The sequence below is a fragment of the Thermobia domestica genome, chromosome 6 (genome assembly GCF_964235325.1).
Source record: "Thermobia domestica chromosome 6, izTheDome1.hap1.1, whole genome shotgun sequence".
NCBI lineage: Eukaryota > Metazoa > Arthropoda > Insecta > Zygentoma > Lepismatidae > Thermobia > Thermobia domestica.
In genome coordinates, this window is record NC_137459.1 from 63,594,411 (window position 1) to 63,621,997 (window position 27,587).

Sequence of the window (27,587 nt, forward strand, 5' to 3'; positions counted from 1 at the left end):
TTCGGGTATTAAATTTGCTCTTTGTTTGGTTTGGTTTTACAGATTTGACAACACTTAGAAGATGGAAGACCAAAAATTGCATGCTCACCATATTTTATTGTTTTACTTCAGGCAAGAGAAGAACGCGCGAATGCTGTTTGTGATTTAGCTGTCCTCAATGTTTCTGTGTTTTCGTCCTTGTTCTTTAAGAGTTAGTGGGAAATCTGTAAAAGTGAGTAAAACTCGTAGAAATAGGAAACAAGCTACTGAAGAAGATTCATTAAATTAGTTAACTTCAAAAAAATTATCAAGTGCCCTGAAACACCATAATCCAATCAATATGAGTGTCTGTCCAATGCAGTGCCGTGAAAAATCAGGGCCCGAGGCGAGAGCAAACGGCAGCGCCTCCGTACATACGAGTTGTCAATTTAAAGTTGACTTCTCTGGAAAATTCTTTCTGCATAATAATTTACTATTTTATCATGTCTGAAATCAGAAAGTTTTAGCATTATTACACTGGAATCGTAAGTGTGTAATTCCTAAATTTACTGCAGCTCCATTTTTTTTCTCCCAGAACAGTGTTGTCTTAGAGTAGTGGCTTAAGCGTTAGTTTCGTAATGCTGGGGACACGAGTTCGACTCCAGCTGTGGCAATTCAGTAAATTTTTATAATCTACAAAACTGATACTTCTGATGTATACTAACAAGAAAACTATTTGAAAAACAAAATTGATGAATACATAAGGGCTAAACACGTCCTTACTGGTGTAGTATGGGCCAAAATGTGTTCCAAGGAATTGTTCGTACCTGTGCACAAATTGCAAATAGTGATCGAACTTATAACGCTAGTCACGGGAATGATCCTATTTAAGATGTCACCTCACCTTTCTACCTAGAAGAAGGGCGAAACAAAATGCATTACTGTTATCAGCTAACAAATATTTATATTCCATTTCTTGTTGTTATAAAATGATAATTCTATCTGTAAATCCATGAACGTAATAATATTATTGCGTTCATGTGTAAACCTAAGAAACATCTGACATACTGTATATCTTTTCTGTTCCTATGAATACCTTCGAATATGTTACTTTTTCTTTCCTTCTGTGGTAATAATAATAATAATAATAATAATAATAATAATAATAATAAGGGAATGACATAATTACAATCCCAATTACATAAGCATTATCTTCCCATTCAGAAAAATTAATTGCCACGACAGGATTTGAACCCAGGCAACTGCAATGTGTGTTTCCTGCTTTCACATTTTTTTTTAAACAAATCGCCCCAACCGGAGTATTGTTCGCCACTGGCACCTCATATCCTTTCGACGTATTCCAAACACTACAAGGACCGAACACAGAAATACTGAGGACAGTTAAAATTCCGAACTTGCTCTTCAGAGGAATTCGAACCCTAGTGGATTGCGCCTCATGATCATGTGGCCTATATTAGCCACAAATTCCTCATATGAACATAAGAAAATAAACTAGTAGTTATGGAACATAAACATAGAACTACTTCTACACGTGTTGATACAATTTAAAGAATGTGAAAATAATTTCTGTCGTCATTTCTTCTTTGGAAATTAGAAGTTATCGTAAAGACGAAGTGTAATGTAAATCGGGCCCATCCCTGCAAGCGACGACCAGCGCCGAAACTTATACTTTTTTTTTCTGGGGAGGCAAGCATTAATAAGCATATTTGGCCCCCCTAGAAAAAGTTGTTGTTCAAATTCTTGGGTCCCCTCTTTCCAAGCCTGTGGGCCTTCCCGCACCGGCAAGGTCTGCGGTTCCTTAATTACTCCCTGGGCCCATTCCATACATGACAAAATTATTAAGGGGACAATATTGATAAATCTCAAAGCCATACGAATAAATATTACTGAAATGGGTCCACGACTCATTTTTGTTCTATTTACCTTTCGTGTACGGTTTTGTTTATGTAATGTAGCGACCCTATTTGATTCTTCATTTCTAATTTCATGTTTCTATCGTATATGGAGTAAGAAAATATTGTCTCAAAATGGGCCCTCTCGAACGGCGGGGAGTTTCTCTAAGGGGGGCAGTTGCCCCGTACCCCCCACAAGTTATGGCTCTGCCGATGGCGTAGCCTCAACTTGAAGAACATTTCGTGATATTTTCCTCATTGAGGAACGTCTATATAACTTGTTTTTGAGTTAAATAAGAACATCTCGAGTAAGTCATTAAGACACTCACACAAGTTGCTTATATTTTCTCATTTATATTTTTATTTATATTTTGTTTGTTTTTGTTATATTTGAGTATCTTGTTTATATTTTTCCATGAAGAGACTTTAGCTAGGTATTAGTTTGGGTGGAAGTTTAAATGGCGCGGTAGGTGAGTGGTTAGCGCATTGAACTTCTATTTGGTAGACCCGGGTTCGAATCCCGGCCAGGCTGAAACTTTTTTCATGTGTTTCTCTTTCAATTGCAATGCATACTCAGTGTGACAAACAAGATCTCTCCTCCAGACAGAAAAAGATGTTGGAATGAGGAGAATTGGAGGTCTCTCAATGGAGGCAATTATTTACAAAGTTATTTCCAGCAGTTGTTCTAGATTTGATATTTTCATCTACTTTCAAGCATTTTCTGATTCATATGTGATCAGTGTTTTTATTTCTTTGAATATACAGTATATAATGAAAAAATACATTACATACACAGCAATATTGAGATTAACATATGATGTTCATTGGACACGCTCTGAACCAGAGATTGACCTCAGAATGAAGAAATATTTCGTGCGTCATCTACTCACAATTTTACTTGCATACAGACTTGACTCAGTGCTACCAACTGCTATCAGTGCCGAGAAAAGTCACGTGTAAGTTGCGTTGCATCTGTCTAGGCGTTATCACAACTGCAAAATACCTGGACCCCAAGTAATGGAATTGGAGCACTTAGGGGGGAGATACTTTTGTGGCTGGGTGTACTATATTACATTCTAATGCTTTGGGACAGCATTGTGTACAATTTTCATTTTGATTCGTTTTCTGTTCACTAGTAGGAATGCTTGTTGGTATGCAGAACAGAAATGAAAGGGTATGCAGGAAGGAAATATTAGTTCATGCCAATGCATATAACTGTTGAAAATATCTTGTACACAATTTTCACTGGTTAAAAACAATTAGTTCTAAAGTTAATAAATAGTTTTATCGGTTTCGACTTCGCATAAATAACTTTTTTTTTTATGGCATACATAGCAACACCTGGTTCAGCTGACACCACCTAGATTTGAGAAGGCCAGAGTGCTGGATTCGGAGAAGCCTGTGACGTCAGCACAAGTGGTTTGGTCCGGAAATCTCAAACTTCGCTGTCACCCTTCTGTTGTGGGAGGTGTTGGTGTAGTTATTTATTGCGCGTCTCCCCAAAGGAAATTCCTTTTTTCTCCGACTTGCAGTTTCTTTAGCTATTAATCAGTGTATTGTGATTTTTGTTATGTGCACTGTTTTTCTTATGTGCTTATATGCGTGTGGTTATGTGCTGTAATATTCTATATATTAAATGTGGATATAGTATTCTTTAGATGTAAAAGTGTACTGTTGTGTTGTGAGGAATGTTATTTTGCTAATTAAATATGCCTCATCGATGTGTAGTGCCTCTCTGTAATGGAAACTACGACAACGGGCCAAAGGTTCATGTTTTTACGTTTCCAGAAGAAGAAAGCCCCAAAACAAAGTGGATAAATGCGATTACGAGGGAAGGTTTTATACCTTCAAAATATTCCAGGGTAAATAATAGCATATTCTCTGTTTATAGTACAAAATATTATTCAGTCTATTATATCGCAGTGGCGTCGCCAGAAGTTGAGCATTGGGGACTGGCGAGAGTCTAGAAATAGAGGCACTGGCTATTTAGTTGTATGCAATTAATCAATCCGTTTCTTCTATTATTATTATTACCTGCACATTCTAAATATTAAACATTTTCTCTTCTGCCCATTTTAGTCGAAGTTCCCTCCACATTATGCTGATCTGAGGACAATGTTAAAATTTGAAAGAAAAACTACAAATTTACCATACGAATTAAAATCGTACAAGATGTTAATCAAATAAGAATAGATAAACTTACTTTAACATATTTTATGCATACAAATTAATACTTTTCAGATGACTAAAAACAAATCGAAGGACTTTTCATTTTATGTGCATACTTTAATACTTATATCTCTTTGAAGTCAGTTTATAAAAGCTTATGGCCCCATTTAATTGTCTGACGACGCCCCTATTGTTTTGTGATAATACTTTAAACCCATCATCTCTGAAGGAAAAATAGTTTTAAGTTTATTTTTCCCCTCTTTACAATATTCACTCTTAAGAAATTAAACTTCGCTCTACAACTACTTGCAGCCTCATTTTAGACAATATTTCATTTTCTAGATCTAAATGCTAATATTAACTTAAAGCGTATTTATTTTCTATTTCTCACATTAATCTATGAGGAACGTTGTACTTTGAATATTTGTAACAACTAAGGTGCTGAAAGAGCCATTGTTTGATTGCGAACTCAAAAATAAGAGAGAGTTGAAATATAGTCCTGCTTATACAGTCATCTAAATTATTTAATATACACAATAATTTGCATTAATTGCTCCCTAATCTCCGTAATTTTATACCTTTAAGTGCCAGGAAAGGTGAGGTAAAAATGTAATAAAGAAATAGTGGCCATGTTTTTTAAATATTCAATTAGAACTGGACAATCTACGCAAAATTTACAATCGATTAGTGAAAACGTCATCTTTCTAGAGCCTGTAGTTTCCGAGATCTCATTGTCGAAAGGATTGGCCATAAACATATACACGCAGTTTAAAAGAGCTCCAAAGATGGCAGCACAATTCATTTGCATTTATTTCGGAGAAGGCTTATTAAAGGCAAAGGCCTTCGAACAATAATTTAAAAGGATAAAAATTTTCTGAAAAATATTTCTTTAGGTAATTTATATAAAGTACAGTCTTTTAAAAATATCTGTCTTTGTTATAAACGTGAAATCACAAATAACCGTAAATCAAAGAGTTGAAAGCTAAGGTTATAGGTTAGAGCTTGGTTGCTCTTAATTGGTACTGTAGCATTTTAATAGATAGATAGCTAGTAGTTGGAAGTAATTTCTTCAGTACTTCTTGCATGTGTTACATATTGTAGCTAATTTGGACAGTAAGTTGAAAAGTTGTCTGATTGGAGTTTACGTCCATTTTTTTTTCTTCACGCCGGGACAATATGAGACGGAATCAACTATTTGAAGTTCGATTCAAACTACTACTCGGTACTGACGGTAGTGGCATTTTTACCGTCAAAAAATGCCACTACTACGTTTTCTAGAAGCTTTATAGTTTTCTCATATATTTTTAGTGTTTAAATAAGTACATGGGTCTCAAAAATTGCTTAATTTCCAGAATCTCCGCAGAATCTTGAGCGCTACTACTTGGGAAGTGTGTATATACTTAGGTAAAATGAAACCTTTCCTACTTCCAGGTATATGAAAAACATTTCGAGAATGTGATATCGACTGGAAAACAAGAGAATTTGATCCCAAAACAGGGATGAAGCTAACTGCTCCACTTTCCCATCCAAGGTTAAAGAAAGATGCAGTACCATCACGAATTCCAGGTGCACCTTTTTACTTAAGCGCACAGAAAATACGTCGGGAGAGCAGAGAAAGTAAACGGGCCCGAATAGAAAACCAGCATGTGCAGAAAGCTATTGCTCATAGTTTACATTCGGAAGAAGAGTATCGCAAATCGTACATTTTTCATCTGTTCTGGAAATGCAAGAGAAACTGTTAAAAAAAAAAATCTTCGCTACATGATTGAGATGTTGTTCTTAAAGAAAAGTTGGCAATTTTTACGATAGTTGAAACTGTCAGTGTTCCTACAATAGTTTTTGCTGTAACTATTGATAAAAATCTGAACTGTTCTGACTGTGCAATGTATTGGTAACTTATCATTTCCTTCCCATATTGAAAATATTAATGATTTGTTCACGATAATGACCGAAATTCAGAAACTAGAAAATGTTGACCCTGGAAGTAATATTGCACATAAAATTAAAGTAATACAGTTACTTCTACAACAAGTGAAACATATTGTTGAAAAAGAAAAGAAAGTAGTGCTGAACTTCATTTCTGAACAGCTTGAAAACTTCAAGATTCAGAGTGAAGTATTCCCCACTCTTATTAATTTTATATAGCACCTTATATTCGATTTCTCCCCATGCCTATCGTTTTTTTACGGAGCGCCGGAATTGCAATTATACCCCACTACAAAACTATTCAGAACATATGCTCGAATCTAAATTGTAACCCACAAAATGAACAATCGCAAATTTTCTGAAATATATTAGACGAAAAACTTCAGTTTGTAGGGACAAATGATAAGACAGTGATCACGTTAATGGATGAAATCCATTTGAAAGCTTTCTTCGATTAGAAGGGGGGAAATATAGTTGGGGCTCCTTTCGACAGCATTTTAGCAGCAACATTCGCTTATGTGTTAATGATAAAAAGTTTGTTATCACTGTATTCCGATGTAATTCACATTTTTCCTGTGAGAAACTTTACAGCTAACCCGTTGCATTACATGATAAATAATAATATTTGGTCTAGGAATTAATTCGTGCGGGTGGACAAGAGATGGCGCAACGAACGGAGCGTCCCACAGTTCCGTGTATCCACACATGTGTTGCAAACCCCTGTCATCGCGTATCGTTCGTAGTATAGGGCAGTGGATTAAAGCGTCAACAACACCAGTTTGTAGTTAAGTGAACATGGCGCAATTTGTGCCTGATAAAGTGTTTTTGCGGGGTGTCCTGCTGCATTACTTTAACATGCAGAAAAGTGCGACTGAAAGTCATCGTATTTTGGTGGAAGTGTATGGTGACCATGCTCTAGCTGAGCGAACGTGTCAGAAGTGGTTTGCACGGTTTAGAAGTGGTGATTTCGGCTTGGCAGACCAAGAGCGAGCTGGACAGCCAAAAAAAAATCAAGACGAAGAATTGACAGCATTGCTCGAGCAGGATTCGTGTCAAACGCAGGAACAACTTGCAGCAGCATTAGGCGTTGATCAAACAACAGTCTCCAAACGCTTGAAAGCCATGGGAATGATTCAAAAGATGTCACATTGGGTTCCACATGAATTGAAAGACAGAGACGTTGAAAGACGAAAAACCATTTGCGAATTGCTGCTTCAACGACAGAGCAGAAAGGGGTTTCTACATCGAATTATTACGGGTGATGAGAAGTGGATCCATTACGAGAACCCTAAACGAAAAAAGGCCTGGGTGAAACCAGGTGAACCAGGTCCATCACAACCAAAACGAGATATTCACTGTGCAAAGGTTATGCTGTGCATATGGTGGGATATGAAAGGTGTGGTGTACTATGAGCTGCTGCAACCGGGTGAAGCTATGAATGGAGAACGTTATCGACGACAATTAATGCGTTTGAAGCAAGCTCTGGCCAGAACACGACCAGAATGGGAGAACAGACATGATAAACTTATTGTTCAACATGATAACGCTCGCCCACATGTCGCAAAACCGGTCAAAACCTATTTAGAAAATGTCGGATGGGAAGTTTTACCCCACCCGGCGTATTCACCAGACGTTGCTCCTTCGGACTACTACTTGTTCGATTGCATGAACAACGATTTGATTGGACAGCGGTTTACTTCTTCAGAAGATATCGAAACATGGTTCTCTGACTGGATCGCTTCCAAGGATGAGGACTTATTTCGCCACGGAATCCGTACATTGCCTGACAGATGGGCGAAAGTGGTGGCTAGCGATGGACAATATTTTTCTTAAGGTATTTATGTATTTTGTGTTTGTACTACAGCTTCAATGTGTGCGTACCAACCGCACGAATTAATTCCTAGACCAAATAATAATAATAATAATAATAATAATAATAATAATAATAATAATAATAATAAAACTGATCACAGGTTTGGAAGACATTGGGTTTAAAGTGATTGCTGTAATTAGTGATAATAATTCAATTAATAGAAAAGCAATACCATTTTTCTCCAATGATTCAAAAGTTAGTGTTGTATTCCCATATCCTTGCGACTTTTCAAGACCATTGTTTTTTGTTATAGATGCCGTGCATATTTTAAAATGTATAAGGAATAACTGGTTAAATAAGAAAAATGTTGGACAGTCCATGCTTTACCCAAAATTTGATTCATTAGTAGATAATATTACTTTGGAAACTGCATCTTTTCAAGCACTCACAAAAATGTTTGAAATAGAGCATGATAATTTGCTCAAATATGGGTGTGGACTGTCTTTGAAAGCATTGTGTCCTTCGAATTTGGAGAAACAGAATGTAAAATTTGTTCTCCAAATTTTTAACAACTTCGTTATTGAAGGATTATTAAAAATTGGGAACAAAAAAAAAAAAAAAAAAAGGAACTTTCAAAGAACAGCAAAATATGTAAAACTGATTTCTCGTTGGTGAGACATAATTAAGACACCATTCAAAGGAAAAACACTCAGAAATGCTTTAATGCAACAATTAGGTCCCCCTGAAACAGATCCAAACATTATGTTTTTCATCAGTTCTTAGATTGACTCGAGTTGTGGGAAAAGCTTGACATTACTGACGGGAAACTGTCCAAAGAAACCCACAATGCATTGAAGCACACAACCTATTGTTTAATAGAAATGGCGAGATATTGTATTTGTGAGCTAGGAATGAAATATTTCCTTCCAGGAAACAAGATTTGGAAAATATAGACAACTTGCTGGTTCACAATACAATATCTCAATAAAACAAGTTTTTGAAGCAGAATCAAAACTCAGAACTCACGTCATTGCTACCGCTATCGCTGTCTTCAAGCGTGTTTGGAACTGTTCCCATCGAGGCTTTTGACACGAGTGATGAGGAAAATCTCGTATCTGAGCATGAACTGGATGATTTGTCCGAGGGACAAACATCTATTTCAATACACGTACAAGAATCAGACTTTACTGAGGTAGAACATATTATTACAGTTCTCACGTATCTGACTGGTTATTGTTGTTATTCAGTACTTAAAAAAATACGGTGCGATGCATGCAAATGCTGGCACATTAGACAAATCTTTAACTGCAAATGAAACTGCATACAGATTTGTGAGAAACATGGATAGAGGAGGGTTGTTGTGTCCACATCCGGATGTTGTAACAGCAGTGACTATTACATACATCGTAGCAAAGAAGTTAATAGAATCCAACAATGAGCAACAATTTCTGCGATGCAAAAATCAACGACAAGAACTGATGAATAAAACACTAAGGGTCATGGATGACAATGATTTTTACCTTGGAGTTAATTATGCTTGTCAAGATCATAGCGTATACTTGTTCTTTCAAACTATCACTAAGTGTACAACGAACACCTTGTTAGAGAATTATTGCATAAAAGTTAACAACAATTCGAACACGTTGAAAGTAAAGAACAGAAAATTTCTAACTTTGATGGACTGAAACTCAGTAAATTGCATGTAAATAAATCATAACCAATCCCAAACTATCACTTAACTCAGCATGATGTGCTTATTCCATTAAAAAACCGAAAATTTTGTGACCCCTGATCCAAAAAATCTATTGGCCAAGATCGCAATCTTCCGGATCATTCCTAAAATTATTGATTTATTTGAATTGATTAAACGTGCTCCGAGTAGTATAGCATCTTCTCTCCTAACTCTCAACTCAACCCAGAAATCAACCACTTCCAGCTATAACGTTGATTGCTATAAAGTATAAATGGTAAAAGACAGCGTGAAGCGCTTCTACAATCAATTAAGCGTCCCAAAATATATTCCATCTCTACTCTAATCTCTCTACTAAAACCGGAAGTTGTCAACATGCTATAACTTTCGGGTTCAACAGCGAGAAAATATCACGCCATATAAACCAAATTCTCTTTGCTTAGATATTTCCATTATTTTTTTATATTTATTGGTGTAGTTACAAATATTTCGATGGCTGATTTCTGTATTGTATTGAAATTTAGATAAGTGTACAAGGTTTCAAAGCGATAGCAAAATATGAAATAAGCGAAATATTGATTTACAAGATTTGATTTGGACAGACGCACTAAGTTAAAAAAAAAAAAAGTGTTAAAATCAAGACTGATTATGATTTTACTACATATTAAAGTATACTGTACTAAATGGAAAGATTATAGTAATTATCTAAGTTTACTGACACGCAGTGACCTAATTAGAACGACACTACGCAATCGAAGCTGACAGGAGAACATTCTAATTTGGTGAATATGGTTGCTAGCACTGGATTCAGCACCAAACAAAAGAGAGAAAAAGAGGGTGTTTAGTGGCAGAACGTATACAGGGTGGGTGATAAGTGAGGGTAAAGTGCGAAGATAGAACGTAGAACATGTCTAGAAATGCCGTGTTAATTTTGAAACGAGTACAGGGATTGAGGTCAAATGTTGGTTATGAGGAATGCATGTGGAATTGCACTGAATAGGCGCAATGTGAATCATGGCGGATATCTGAAAAGCCACCATGTTGGAATTAGCGCAAGAATTAGCGTTAGAATCTAACATGTGACTCTTGAGCACACCGTCTATTGAAATAAGTAGTGCGCAATATAGTTTGAGAACTCAGTTTAATTGGAACTGTTATAGAACTTAATAATGATTGTGTGGTTGATAAAAAAGGAGATAACAGCGGGCACATTTGAAAAACGATTAAGATGGACAATCGGGCTCGTCACAATTGTCTTCGGTATTGAATTGAAGCAGTAGTCGATAGGTGTCATGAATGCGCCAGGTGCTGTTTACAAATATCCAGTTTTGTAGAAAGCATATCTATTCATAGTTTGGAGCCTTTGTGCTGTAAACTGGAAGCGGGTGAGTGATTGCAGGTTAATGAAGTTGTCTCGTTGTCATATTTTGAAGTCAGATGACAGAAAAATGGTGTCTGTTATATATTATACGAAATTCTTTCTTGTAAGGGCGGAAGTAGAACGCATCCAACGGTTGTATGAGTGACGTGCAACCATCAGGGATAAGTGGAAATAAGTGGTAAAACATAGTAAGCATCGCATAATTACGAAACATGACATACACAGAATTGAACATAGTTTGATGAGAGTTTTGCATCTCTTTCAGCATCTAGAGTATATGAGACGTGAAAGTACAGCTTAACGTGGGATACTAACCACATGCAGATACATGAAGTAACAGGCCCGCAACTAGAGGGGCTAGGGGACCTATCCCCTCTTAACTTTCCGTGGCCCCTGCAAACCACAATACAAAAAACACAATTTAGATATTTGTGAGACAATTGCCCCCCCCCCCCCTAACATATTCATGGTTCCCTCAAACCTCTGTGGCTGGTTTCGGGCCTGTAAAGTAAGACAAATAGTCGAAACTTCGGCGCGGGAGACCCGGGTTTGATTTCCGTTGGGAGTTCATGTGGTTCGGATTCCATGTTAATCTGTCTCACATAGCCTCAGTTCTAAAAGGGAAGATACACCATAATCCAACCAACAAACAACAAATGGGCAACAGGGTTTCATTGATATTAACTCACAAGTTATTTGTTGTAAAAATCAGGCTTGCGTCACTTTTCAGACACCTTGTATTTCGTGTCGTGTACTGATTTTTATCTCCTTAAAACTTCGTTACTGAAAACCTTTCTTACATTCATCGAAGTTAACGACCAACTTTTATGTCCATTAAGTCCAGTACACGTAAAACCATGCGTTTCTTCTTCTAGAGCTCCTTCGTGGCTAAGCGGTTAGGTACGCGCCTTTGGCTTGGGAGATCCGGGTTCGATTCCCGGCGGAGCTCATGTAGTTCGGATTCCACGTTAATCAGAAGGTCCCGTCTCATATAGCCTCGCTGTTGAAAGGGACGTTAAACTCAAAATTAAATCAACTCAACTCTTCTTCTTCTAAGCCTTTCTTTAAAGTTAGCTGGTGTCGGCTTTTCGGATCGATGTTCTTCATCTGTTTTTACTTTGTGTCATATCCGCTGTGACACGACACTGCACTATATCGTTCTTAACAAATCTCCCCACTTCTTTGGCCGGCCTCGGGATCATTTCCCGTTCAGTTTTATAAAACCATGCTTTTATATATGATAATATTTTGGATATAATTATTAAGAGTCACGCAAACAGAATTTATAATATTGTAATGTTAGTCAATCACTCCATACGATAACTTTTGAACACAAGGGAAGCTTTTATTTATTTTTTTTACAGGGGATAGCTAGAAAAATTCCCGAGTTCTTTAAGGCTGCCTTACTAAAAATAATACAAAATTTACCATGTTTTCTTTTGCTTGTTTATTCATAAGTGAAAGGAAATAATGAAATGCAACTTACCACAGACATACACAATGTTATTCTAGAACAGAAAATATGAACTTGAAGAATTTTCAGTGTAGCCATCCATAGAAATTACAGTGTTGCCAAAATAACATTTCCACCAAAATCTATGTTAAGGCAGCAACTAGAGGAACAAGCTCAACTGCATTTGATTATGTATCATCTTGTTTTGGTATCCTGTGAACTATTTTTTAAATAACATTATTATTTAATAACTGTATGTTAAAACTATTTTGTTTATTACAAACTAAGTACGACTATTATTTTAAAAAATAGTTCACAGGATACCAAAACAACAGCATAGGCAATCAGATGCAGTTAAGTGCGTTCCTCTAGTCACTGCCTTAACTTAGATTTTGGGGAATGCTATTCTTTCTGGCAACACTGTAATTTCTCTGGATGGCAACATTGAAAATTCTTCAGGTTCATATGTCCTGTTGTAGAATAACATCATCATTAGAATAACATTAACATTAGAATAATTGTGGTAAGTTGCATTTCATTATCTCCTTTCACTTATGAAAAACAAGCAAAAGAGAAATGGTAAATTTTGTATTATTTTTAGTATGTCAGGCTCTTAATGCAATCAATCCGTTAGTATCTTAGCGGGTAACGTTGAGCTGCGTCTGGATGTTACTTTATACGATAACTCTTGATCAAAAGCGATTCTTTACTTCTGCTGTTTGTAAAGGTAGTGAAAGTTACACATATCACCGTTAGATGGCAACAAACGTCCTCCAGCGGATGACATCTACCAGAATAAATTGAAACTTGTATCGCTTGATTCTTTTTATTGTCTTCTAGAGTTTATTACTATTCCGGTGCACATAAAACAGAAAAACACCTCTGTGTTCGGCAATAAGAAATTAACATTGATTCCTTGATATAAATGATGAAACAGACAAATTCGTTGTACGGATACTAGTTCTATAAAGGATTTAATATTATTTCACGATTATACTGAACTACTTACCTTTGTTTGTAATATGTCGAATTAAGTTCACGTGATAATTTTCTCCTAAATACACTGGCCACCAAATCTGTCCTGCTATTTGAAACGGGAATCTACAAGTATCAGGATTGCCTTCAACAGATGAGGCCGCTGGCTAATTCCATAGAGATGTGAAGCACATTGTCATTCACTATAAGTTCAAATCTGAAAGATGAAGGAAAATAGAAAAAGACGTTACATCATACATTGTAATGAACGACAGAATTTTAAAAAAGGAGAATCCATATTAATAAGAGGGGAAAAATGGCTTCATTTCGAAATTAAAATAACGAAGTGGCAATTAGCGATGTTGTTTTAGCATTAAGAACAACTTTATTATTTTTTTCCTTCCACGAATGGAGAAGAAACACTTCTTGTTCAAAGAACTAAATTATACTGTCTTGTTATATAGCACTTTCCGCTAACAGCGTTACAAAAATTAAGTTGAACAAAAGTTTTCCATTATTTTCTTAGTAATAGTTACATGATTTAGAGCAAAAATCAAAGTAATTAATTTGGTATTTATTTTTCAAGCTAGAAATGATATTAACATTAACACACAGAAAATTTAATGGGAGTGAGAAACTCAACTGAACTGAAATGAAACGTTCGGAGAATCAAAATTAAAAAAAAAAAAAAAAATGTATTTGCCAAGGTCAAGGGAAAGAGAATTATACTCTCCTGTCCTACCCAAATTACGCCCCTGAAACATTTGCTTGAAATTACTAACAAGAATTGAAATTAATCATTGAATAACACTCATTTCTGTTAGTAGTTTTTAGAGCTTTGCGCTCGCATTACAGAATTGGAAAGCACAAAATCTACGACCGTGATTGACAATTTTCATAAATTTCACAAAGAACTTCTTCCTAACTTGCAGTCTTTGAAGAAAGGAACGAACGGAAATAAGGACGTTCATGCAGTTATGGGAACATTTTGTGACTTTTTTTCAGGCTCTAGAAAGGCATTTCAGATCAAACCAGTGGGAAGAGACTAGTTTAGAGCTATAAACTTTGTAAACCTCGTTTCTGTTTTTCCGTCTGAATGGAAAGAGTGTATTGCGTCACACACGCTGCTTTAGACAAGAAGAGGTGGAGGAGGGAGGGAGTTGGATTGAAAACAGGACAAGAGTTTGTTAATAATTTGGACTTAGAATTTTTGTAACAATTTCTAAGCCGCGGACTGTACCACGAAAACATGTTGTTCACTTGTTAATTTGCGATTCATTGCAACACCTATACTACTCGGCACAATTTCATTCATTAACCAACTCTTAAACAAAACACGCACGAAAACATGCTTACCAGTTCCAGCCAAACTAAGAGAGAGAGTAGTGCCAGTTTTAGTTAAAAAAAAAAAGAGTCGCTTATTTTTTCCTTCCTTAATTGTTTTGGGAGAAATCTACTTTGTGCTCTCTCTCTCTCTCTCTCTCTCTCTCTCTCTATATATATATATATATATATATATATATATATATATATATATATATATATATATATATATATATATATATATATATATATAGTGTGTGTGTGTGTGTGTGTGTGTGTGATATTTGTGATATCAATTACATTTGTAACACAATTAGTTGTTTTTGCCAGATCTTTTTGTACCTGGGTTGCGTGCGAACATTTTCTAGTGTATAATAATAATAATAATAATAAAAGTAGCCTTATAATTTTAGTTCCTCTTGGAGCTTCAGAACTCACATCCACTTTAAAAAAATAACTGCAGAACTGAATATTTAGACTGAAAAAAAATACAACAACGAAAAGAATACGTAATGTTGCAAGGTTGCCATATCCTACGATATGTTAAACTGATTGATCTGTATGCTTTCACTATTAAATGTAAAAATAGAGAGAACTTGGACAATCTAGTGTGTTCATACATATTTACCTCTACTGTCACCGAATAAAATTTAAATTGTGCAAAAGGTAATTATGGTAATATTCATCAGAGACAAGGGAATAATTATTCCTCGCCGGCATGCTATTTTTATTACGAGAGCACGGGCTAGAATTTTACAAGAGAGAGATTTCTCTTCTCTCCTGATTCCCCGTTAATTTGACACCGTTCACTTTTGAATTTCATTAGTGGTAATAGTGGTTAAGTAAGTAACATAGATCATGCAAAAAGCAGAACTCCAGTAACGTTTTCCATAAATTTGGACGAATTTCTTTGAAAGACGTTTTCAAAGAACTCGAGAAACCAACATTCAAAATTTGGTTTTAATATATTTTCATCTTGAAGTTGGTAAGTAAAGTCATTGTAATCGAGGGGCTTTACCCAACCTACACGCTGCTCGGTGCTGAAAATAAACAATGAATAATATTCAACTAGCAAGCAATAATTGAAGAGCTCGGGGCAAAATAATGATATCCCACCCTGACATGATTTTGAGATACAAAGTTTTGAATGTTTGGGTACGTATAGTGACACTATTGACAAACTTGTAAGGAATTGGTCATCTCTCTGTCATCCGTTGACCAAACTCGAGGGATAACAGATCCACCGGCGTCAGACAGCATAGGCTGTTTCACTCGTTTTTCACGATTTTGAGGGTTATCATTATTTTCCCCCGAGATCTTCAATTATGACTACCAGACGTTGATTTATCACCTATACATCAGCCATTTCCAACTGGACAATGTATGACGTAGAAGCAGGCTTTTGTGATCAAACAATCAACAAAGAGAACACGTGGAGCCAAGGAGAGGATGGAGACGAGGTAGAGAAATGGAATAAACTAGAGTTAGCAGTGTGCTACTATTTGTAGATCTAAGAGCAGTGTATGTGCAAAACCATCAATTGCCCCATAATGTTGCTGTTTGCCTCTGTCTCCACTGTTTTTATGAATGCCACTGTTTTTCCTGTCTGCTCCTTGTTCTTTCCTCAAATTAACGGGGAATCAGGAGAGAAGAGAAATCCCTCTCTTGTAATAGTTTACTGAGAATAGGAACAGCAAACTGTGGTGTCACGACGAACCCAGTTGGAAATAACTTGACTACACTTCCTTCTTATTTGCCTGTTACTACTCGCTTTATTAGTATCAGACTTCCTGTCTGTTCTTGTTCTTTCTGTGTGTTTTATCGAGAATGAGAGCAAAATTTATGATGTCACAGAGCTTTTCGTTGTAAATGCCATATGTATTCTAGGTATGTTAGACTTAACAATAATGCTATAACAATACGATACGGTTATCGGTAATTCCATCTAAAATCTTTCAGTAATGGAAGTTGCTGCAATTAAACTCTTGCAACGCTGTTATTGATCATGTTATCTAAGCATCTACGTTTACTGTACAGGTTTTATACGGAAATGTATGCTTTCTATAATAAGTATTGGCAATTTTGCGCACCCTCCGATTACACTAGGCAACCACAAACCTAACCCAGAAGCGATTAAAGAGGGTGTTTTCATGGTGCTTCCATGTGGAATTCACAAATTATTTCAATGCTTTGAGAGTAATCAATTCAAACACAAACATGCAAAATGATAACATTGACACTGAAACATCAGGGCAACGACGATGGAAAATGTAGTGGCAGTCACTCGTGAAAGCTGTGATAGTATACGTGCGTGTTTGCTTTCAGATGAACCTCGCTATTTGATTGTGGCATATGAGAGTATGTAAATGTATGTTTACGGTGAAGGGAGACTAGCTATAACAAGGAAGAGCAGATAAAGCAGGCACTATACATTGTTGTAGTAGAACATGAATTGTGAGTCTTGTCTTGCTGAGTGTTTGGCCTCAAGATTTTCCGATCTAACTAAACGGTTATACTAATTCAAAAGAACATTAGCCATTTTACCTTATAGTTTTGAAAAAAACTGCCCTAACAGCACAAGCACTGTAGTAAGGAAAGATATGTCATCCCGTGGCAGCTTTCGTCAAGATGAGAGGGTGATTTCTGATTTAGAAGAGCCTTTTGGTGAGTAATTTCGATGGTGTCACTCACTGGAGCGTGGAGTGTAGACATGATGACGTCAACAAAATGGCGGAAAACTAGATTGAAGAAACAAGCATTATCTCCGATTTTTATGGACCGATTTTCTTTTTCCATAACTCATTTTAAACGAATTTAAATTCTCAATAATACGCTATGTAGGTGTTTCCTCTAAAACTAAAGGTATTAAAGTTATTTCATAATTTGATTAATTGTTGACCAATTATTTATGAAATATGTTATATAAAGTTGTAAGCAATTTTGATATCATCATGTCTGCACGTCACGCACCAATGAGTGACATCATCAAAATTATTCATCAGAAGGTTCCTCTAAATCAGAAAATCACCCTCTCATCTTATCTTCACGAAAGTTGCCACGATGTATGTTTTTCGTACACATGCTTCCCTACTACTAGACCCAATAATGGAAAAATAAAGGCTATCCAACTATCATCATTGGCCCTACTTTGTAATTGGTCGCTTTGCCGGACGTTTGTCAACCACGTCAAATGTGATCGAAAACCAATCGCAAGAAGCACAATTGTGATCGGAGAGCACGAGCTCAAATTGTTGAATAAATGACGCTAAATTATTGGTTGGGCAACGCATACACATTAACTGTGGCTCCACACCTGGAAATCTTCTTCTGAAGTCTGATGTCACTACAAGTTAATGACACTGAGAAGTCTCCCAAGGAAGTAGCAAATACAAGACTGGGCAGAAAGCCGCCGATCTAGAAAAGGATCTGAAGGCCTCATGAACAGTGGATTCAGTACGTAAAGTGTCAGTCTTGGGCTCATCTTGAATGTTCAGTATGTGAAAACGATTACTACATATATGATATTTGTTCTTACTATCCTTCAGCGTTCGCAGACAGTTGGCATATTTCGATCCAGAATGATATGCAGAATGCATATCGTCCTGCCCAAATTTAGGTCTAAAGTACGCCTAAAAAGGTTTGTAATTCACTATTCGTTTCGGCACATTCAATGTTGCAGTACATTGCGTATGTAGGATTATATAAGTTAATTAAACTTCATTAGACAATTAATCCCTCCGTCGGCTTTTATTTTGAACTATCCCACTATTTCATATTGCCACCCCATTTTCCAAGCTCTAAATTATGGAAAGGTTGATTTATAACTTAATATTTCCTAAATGAGTGCACAGTTCTGCATATAGGTTTGGTAATACAAGTATTAAAGACTAAATTTTGCTCTTCTATACGTGAAAGCAGTCAGACTCAGAAACTTGTCAAATGGCAGCGCAAAAAAAAAAAAAAAAATCCATATTTCCATCCTCTCCTCTAATAAACAAGATGTATATATCTTTCTCTACACTGGCTTCCTTATATTAGCAATCACGATCTTTAATTAATACATTTGTGAGAAAGAAAGCAAGAAAAACAAGAATTAGATTAGATTTTAAGTTTAGCGTTCTTTTCAGTAGCGAGGCTATGAGACGGAGACCTACAGCTTAACCGTGCGATCCGAACCACATGAGCTTCTGCCGAAAAAAATGATAATCCGAGGCTTTATCTTGCGAACACCTTAGCAAAACAAACAAAACTCCTGTATGTCATATCGTAATGTGATGCGCGATACGATAATGTTAGCGCGATATTTCCACCAAGTAACTCTTGACATACCATTACAAGACACATCAGAGCAATGTAGGCATTCGAACATTATATATTGATTTAGTTTGTCAATAACATACCATAACATATGTACATCTTGTAAGCCGATGCTGTTAAGTACAATATCCAGTTCAAAACATTACATTTATATTCTATGAATAATTGATGAGTAATGTCAATGTAAATTTTCTTTTTCAGTTAAATTTTTGATCACTGCGCCAGATTTGACGTTAAAATTAATGTTGTATTATTGATTCTGCTTTCCATATTAAGAAAAAAAGAAAAAGAGCTTCATATTGAAATGCAATTCTTTTTAGTATTACGATGATTTTCCCTTATCTTCCATGTTCCAGACGAAAGCATAATCCGAATTTGTTTTTCTTCTTGCTCGTACAGATGATATTTTCAAGGGCCATAAGTTTTTCCTTTAAAAAAAAAAATAAAGCATATCCGAATTTGTTTTTCTTCTTGCTCGTACAGATGATATTTCAAGGGCCATAAGTTTTCCTTTAAAACAGCGTGAAAGAGGGTACTGCATAATTTATTGACAGTATTTCTGAAGATTTCTCTTGTGGAACACTTTCTAAATCCCCCTTGCTTTGGAAAAGAATACAAACAAGGCTGCATTTCAAGACTACTATAAACAACTGAAAGGATTCTAGACAAAATACGATAGCATGATTTTGAAATCAACCAGCGAGGAGCCTACGCTACTTTACCCTTAAAAAACAGAGCTTTAAAAAGAGAAGATAAAAAAAGGTATAGAAACTGCTAGGAAAAATATATACCTACAGAAATAAATAAAATAAAAGAAGACTGCACCTAAATTAATTCTGAATTAATACCTTAACCCGATTATACGCCTCTCTCCCACACACCAATAGATGGTAACGCAGAATGTTAAAAGTATTTTCAGTACTTTTATTTTTTTTAAAAAAAAATGCCCTCTATATCGAGTACAATATAATCAAAACTGGTGGTTCCATCAATACCTTCTTCGCTCACAGAACTGTTCGTCGCAGCTCTTGTAAATTAAAAAAAGAAATCCAATTTCGCCGCAAGTGAAATATATATTTATTTGATTTCCTCAATAGGAAGAAACAATTTTCACACTAAAATTTTCTTTAAAAATATCTTTTTATGTTCGTCGTGTACGACTGCGATACAATTTGGAGAAATTTAATGGGTGTTTATACTTTGTATTAACTGTATCTCCAACAACAATACTACGAATCTCATAGGGAAGACGGCCACATTGCCAAAAAGTTACCAGTATTGTATGGAAGAGGTTGTACCAATTATGCACTAAAGAAGGGAAAGTTTTATTCATGCACTATAAAGAATTATCAAGGATGTCCCTTTTTTCTCACCAAAGCTTCTTGATAAGACAGGGTGTATGTTTTTAAAAGGACACAATCAATCAAACTATCACCTTCAATGGTATTATTTAAAAGAACATTGGGATGAATTGAAAGCTAAATTCCTTCAATATCGCAGCAAATGTTTATTTCAGTTAAATAAAACCGTATATTATTTGTGAGGAATGTCATCAGAAGAACTGGGTGCAATGTTTCAGTTGTCGGGGGTGGGCACACGTTGTTTGTGCTGACAGTGAACATTGATTAAATTGTAAGTTAACTTTGAAATGGATAAACTTTGCCTTTTGTTATACTTTTGTTTGTAGAGAGAAGAAAATTGTTATATGAGTAATAATTGTATGAATGCCTAATAAACAACAAACTACCGATATTATTAGTGAAACAAGTAACTTTCATTACTAACAATGAAGCCAATATTCGCATTATGAGCACCGTAACTTTGTATTTCCCTCTTCATATTAAGTGTAATTCCTACTAAAATTGCATGTGTGGTTTTGGGAACAGCTTTTTCAACTATCTTAAGTATTTTCTTTTATGAGCAGTTTTAAAAGTGAAATCTTCCATAATTTGGCGTTATTATTACTCATGCTGTCAGTATGTTATCGTATTTTATTACTCCAATGCATTAGTTGGTTATCTGAGAAGAAGGTAAACACTTAAATAGGCAGTGGGGCAATCTCCTACACTAATGAGCAGTGGCGGATGTAGCCTGAAGCCGGGAGGCGTAGGCCCCCAGTTTTCTGAGTGACAAAAATAATTGAAGCTATTATTTATTATATTTTAAAGTTTATAATAAACTTATGATATACCTATCATGGTCTAGCTGTCCCCCAGTCCCAGTTTTTACCTTCCAGATCCGCCTCTGCTAATGCGGCAATTAGAAATAAGAGTATGTATAGCGACAAATTTTAGCGCAAAACAATGAGAAAGTGTTACACGAAATGAAAAAAAAAAAAAAAAAAACAATGTTGCGTAATTATATATTTATCATATTGTTTGAAAAGATAAGCAATTTTTAAGCATACGATGGAAGATATAATGGAAAGGAAATCATTATTACACTGATGAACGGTATTAATCAGCGGTGTAGCCAGTAAATTTTCGCCAGGGTCATAATTCTAAGTAACGCTAGTGTAGTGTCTTCTCTAGTGAAGTTCCAAGTACAATAAATCTACGTTTGTTGGCTGAACTATGAAAATCTGAACAGTGTACAGAATTATATTTCCACAAGTATGATAAGATAGAACTGGCCAGGAATATCACATTGTGTTGATCTATGGCGCCCAGCCAACAAATGTCTTCCCCATGGCGACACATTTCGTATTAATATGGATAATTGTTACGTGAAGAGTATTAGGTTCTAGAGGGGAAAGCTCAGAGCACGAGAAGTTGTCCAATTTATGACAAATAACTTGCATTAATGACTATTTTACCGCTTATAATTACGAACAATATGCAATATTTTTAAAGCTTAACTTATTGAAAAACAGACGTTAGTACAAAGATTTAAAAATAATAAATTGACTAATATTTAATTAGTTCCATTTTTTTTTTAAAAAAAAAGAGAGTTCTTAATGTTAGAACAATACAAAATATGACTTATATTAATATTTGGAGGTCTATTTTAGATATAATAAATTATATTGGACAAAACATTAAAAAAATATTTCGATAACTGTCTTCTCATATACTTACATAAAACGATATTATTCACTAGCATAGATCAAGCTATAAATTGTGACTGATTTCAAGCTGTTGTAAGTGAACAGACATTTCTTTCTTTTCTTTTTTAAGAGTTTGGTTTGCTAACACTTCTTTATAGGGGAGACCGGGACACGTTTTCTATAGGGGCAAGTTTTCCAACTGGCTTTAGTTCTGAAAGTATCCGGTAGATCGCTTATACGGGTGGACTGGCTGAAGCAGCAATGCTTGACACGCCATCTACGCAAGTTTCAGTTGAGTAGCTGTGTTGACGTAGGCATAAGATCTTGTGAAATCTTTTTTTTTTTTTTTTCGAAAATGAGTAAAGTATCAGGTCTGTATTAAAGCTTAAAATAAATGTACTAGTGATAACGTACTACTTTGACATTGCATGTACTAAAGATGGTGCTCTTCCATTATGTAATGATGTGTTTGTTTTGCAAATAATATACATCATTACTCGTCAAGGTCAGAGATGGAGTGACACGTGGGTCAACAGCATGTGACCCACTACCCACCACCCACGATGACCCACTGCGACCCACCGACTCAGTATGATCTACCGACCCTCTCTGCTCACTACATTGTAGACAGTATCTTCTGAAGACTGGCAAATTTGTCTTCGTTTTACTTTCAAGACCTTCATTTCCCTTCCTACCTGAGGTGAGTATATCTAACCAAGTGAAAAAAAAAGAACTTCAGGCACTTTTGGATATTGATATTTTTAATTGTAATAATAGCAATAGGACTTATACTACTACTTGGCTTTCGAGACCTGGGAGTTTTTAGAGGAGCTAACTACTGGAAAAAATACATTTTTTGAATCACCGTAAAAAATTGAATGCCACTATGTGTGCCTGATCATCACAGTCAAATTGCAAAGTCAAATGAAATTACTTTTGGTATATAGTTAGACCTTAATCCAAACTGGGATGTTATATTGCTTTCATTATAATGCATAATATCCTAAGGAGGTAGTGAGGATCCGAATTTTTGCGGGAAAAAAAAAAATTGGTATCTCGCACGCCGTTAAACTTACGGAGCTGAAATCCAGCGTATTAACTCTTTATTGAAAATAATAAACAAAATGTGTCCTAGCATTTTTTAAATTCTCCTTTATGGGGGGGGGGGCACTTTCTATATATGGAAAATTGGTAGTGAGTTGGTTTGTAAAAATAATCGAAAATGATCGATGTTATTTAAGAAAAAAATAAAAAACAAAAAATACAGTGCTTTGCTTCATACAGCCATTGCTTTCTACTATAATAATTGCTGAAGCTTATGTTTATTATATGGAGCGCTTACAGCACAGGGCAATCAACCCATAAAGTTGTGAGAAAAATAGGCATAAAATTTGTACTGTAAGCTTAATTACACGAATTTTAAGTTTGGATTGCACGCATAATTATATGGAAAATTTTACACTTTTTTTTGCCTTTACGTTGGTCTACTTACCTTGATTTGGAACTTTCAAATTGCATCCTTTTTTCCACTGAAAAGCATCGATAATTCAACAAGGAAATAATTCAGGGTTCCCACAGAAAAGTGAAGATCCTTTTCCCTGACTTTCCCTGACTCAAATTTTTGTTTTCCCTGACTTGAATTCTTGAATATCAATGGGAAGATATGTGGTAAGTCCTTTCATACACTTTTTTTAACGGCCTCCTCCATCCCCATAGCCGTCCAACACACTCCTTTAATTACCATTTATGTATTTCTTATATTCAACAATTTAGACAAAATTTAATATTTAAGTATATAACAATATTATATATGTATGATACAATACTACATACCTTGACATTGGAAATTAGTTATTTTTTAGCTTGACAAAACAACAAAATATACAGTCAAGAAAATCCTAACAGTGACAGCTCTGAGATATATTACACACATTTTAAACAGAACTTTGTTTTGCTTTCAGTTCTTGAATTTGTTGTTCGAGAGCGTCCTATTCTTGTTTATAACATAATTCCAATTGTTTCTTCTTTGCTTCTAATTTCTTGACTTCAGCACTTACTTTTTTTTTTTTAAAGCTTTGACTTTCCTTTCCTCTGCACTCTGTATTCGTTTCTGCTGAAAGCATTCATCATAGCGTCTCCGAGCCGAACGAATTGAAAGAACCATTCTTCGATCAATGGGAACGGATTCTGCACCTCCATAGTACATAATTGTATCATGCACCCGCCTCTGTGCAACTAGAGAGTCTTCTATTTGGTTTTCTACAATAAGTGTCTTATTGACTGAGAACCCGCCCACCACTGAGGCATTGCCGTGAGATAAAATTAAACATATTTTCACAATATGCCACAAATCAGCATACTCTTGTTTCTTGGACAATACCTTTGCAAAGAAATCATCTAACCTAGTGCTGCACATTTTCTCTGAAGTCAACTGCAACGGATCCTTGAATTTCAGTACAGAAGGACATAAACTGACTCCTTGCTTTCTCAACTATAGAATCAGATATCCTGTTATGCTCATGCAGAGTTTGTAGAATGCATTTCATCCTAGTCTGAGCAAGTTCTGGATTGTTCTTCTGTAGACTGGGATCCAAAGCTGTCAGAGCACGTACCAGTTTGTACTTCAGAGGGCTCCCTTTCCACAATCTTCTTGATTGTGGCCGGCAAAAAGTTTCGACACTCAAGCCTGAAAGATAGTTTTTCTTTATCTGATGCTTTAAGTTCTTTCAGTAGTTTTTCTGTCTTAAAACAAATGTCTACCTTTCTTGCTTCCAACAAATTTTCATTGGATGTCAAATCTAATGCAAGAAGCTTCACTGCACTGTCAGCAAGTTTCATACTGTTTTGTTTGACACAACGAGTCATTAGACTCCTTAAAAGACTTAGAAGTTCTGAGTACAGGAAACAAACAAATGGCTTAGGATTCTGGAATTTTCTTAAAATTGGTTCACACTCTGCTGAGACAGTCTTGAAGAAAGATAATTTACACTTCATGAAAGCATCACCTGTATCTTCCATAACAATTTTAAATGGTTTACTCTTGATCTCTTTATTTGTTCGTACAAACTGCTTTATGTCATTAAAAATAAGTAGACCACGTTCCACACACGCTACGTTCTCTACCCATCTTATTGCACAGTGTTTTAAAGGAAACATCTTGCTACCAGTGGAAGCAGTGTAATCTGCACGACGAGCTGGAGAATCACAAAACAAATAGTATATGTCACGAAGAAAACTGTGCAAGTCCCATCCAGCATACTGGATACCACTTTTGATTGGACCATTGATAACATGTAAACCACACACACCAATGTCCAAAAATTTTTTTTTCCATCTGGGAAATCTTCATTCAGTTTTTCTTTCAAGTTCTTCAGGACGCAATGATTAGCATTGGGCCCATCCATTGACACCTGCAACAAGTTGTTTGGTGGAAGAGGACACAGTCCGCTGAGAAAAGATTGCAGTAGAACTGTTGATGTTGCATGATCCAAGAAAACAATATTGTAATGCTGATTTGCCGCTCTATTTGTACTGCAGTCAAAGTATCTCACAATCATATCCATCTGACAAGTTTCATTAAAATCATTCCAACCCTTTAGGAAGAGTTGCGGAATAGAAAGAGGTAAAAGGAATGAAGAGAATTTTCACTCAGTGTAGCACCGGCGTAAGTTTAAATACATGCATTCTTTAAGATATGTAGGCATGGTAGCTTTATGTAGGCGTACACGTTCAACAATAGAGCTAGTATTTTTCAGAACCTGTGCGACTTTAGAACCTTATGCTTTTAATAAGGAAAAATTCTAAATGACAAGTCATACTTCGACTTGTACTTTCAAATTATCAATTGTTATCCCCTCCCTCTTCGTCACACACACACACACACACACACACACACACACACACACACACACACACACACACACACACACACACACACACACACACACACACACACACACACACACACACACACACACACACACACACATATATATATATATATATATATATATATATATATATATATATATATATATATATATATATATATATATATATACCTGCCTTTCTCTTCACATATCCACATTTACATACAGTACTCCATCCTTGCACATTTACGTTCCCTGACTTTCCATGATATTTTACACGAAATGCATAATTTCCATGACTTTCCCTGACATGTTTCCATTTCCCTGACTTTCCATGACTTTCCCTGATTTTCCAGAATGTGGGAACCCTGTAATTATACTATGATAATTTAATTGAAATTCATCGTAATTTGGCACATGGCAAACAGCAGTGTGGTAATTGAAGGGGAAGAAGGAGGAAAATTCCCATTCACCTCTGAACACTTTCCAGGAACCTAGTTTCCTTTCGCTTTCTAGACGGGGGAAGGAACTTGGTAATAGTATCAAACCTTCATGTGTAATTACAAAAATTAAATTTATAAACAAATAAGAAATCATCAGTTTAACAGGCTTTAATTGATAATGTATTCACAAGATTCCCTATCGAAGGCGTGGTAGATGAAGTTTCTGTTCTTCATGAGTCGACATTGCCAGCTGACATGGTCGATATGGAAAAGATGTTGTATGGTGATAAAGAGATGATACTTCTTGCTGAATATTTCAAAACTGACCAAGGAAAATCGTTATCAGACTTAAGTCTAACAAGCAGATTGTCGATGAGGAGTTGCAGAAATCAGGTAGAAGTATTATCAATTTCCACGACAGAGTGCGAACGGGGATTTCCCCTTATGAACTTACAGCTGACATAATAGAAATAGGCTAAGTGCTCAAACATTGTCTAACTTGTTGTTCATCAATGTTAATGGCTCATCGCTAGACAAGCTCAAAGTAGAAGAGCTAGTTATTTCTTGGCTGAAGGATGGACACATTCTGCTGCGGATGATTTACCGCGAAAAAGTTACCAACAGAAAATAAACCCGATTTCAGATTTGTTTTAAGGTGGAAAATTACGAGTTATGGAAATGTATACTTGTATTACTAATGGCTTATTTGTATTATTCAACTTTGTACCTAATTTTTAGTAAGTCTCTTCTTTGCTTTAGGTAAACTACTTTCAATAAATATTGATAGTAATTGCAATTATGCATATTTGTAATTTAAATTTAACGTGGTGTTTTAGTGATTACACAAATTACAATTGTGAGCATACTTTATGGATGTTCTCACTTAGGTACTCGAGCACCTTTATACACTATGAAAAACTGATTCTTCAAGTCTTTTGTGAGAAAAATACTGTGAACTGAGAAACCATAACCTTTTCCATATTGTACAGGGGAATTTTCCTTCGAATAGAAGTTTCTTTTGGAATGCGTTCAGAAATTAACACTTGCAAGAATACTCTCTTAGTACAAGTATATTTTAGGCACACACTAATTTTCCTCCACCTCGGATTGTTTCAATTTCCTCACTGACAAACACTTTACCATATTATATCGTAAAGGTCAGATCCAACGTTATTGTAACAGAGTGGTGCTTGAGCGATTGACTAGAAATTCAAACTGCGATTAGTGACAATTTCACTGTCTTGTTTTATTACATGTGTAAACTCTTTAGTCAGTACAGAAGAGGCTGTGGATCGTGTTCAGAGTTAATGA

The 27,587-nt window shown here is 35.7% G+C and overlaps 1 protein-coding gene across 10 annotated transcripts in view; it reads right to left on the reverse strand.

Moving 5' to 3' along the window:
• The window catches only part of LOC145688034 (uncharacterized), a 188,010-nt gene that overhangs the window by 75,506 nt on the left and 84,917 nt on the right, over window positions 1-27,587 (reverse strand). For all 10 annotated transcript variants that reach the window (XM_081761731.1, XM_081761728.1, XM_081761725.1 and 7 more), the window contains one exon: window positions 13,313-13,495. The gene's annotated coding sequence lies outside the window, so the exon portion shown is untranslated. The remainder of the gene's footprint in view (window positions 1-13,312; window positions 13,496-27,587) is intronic.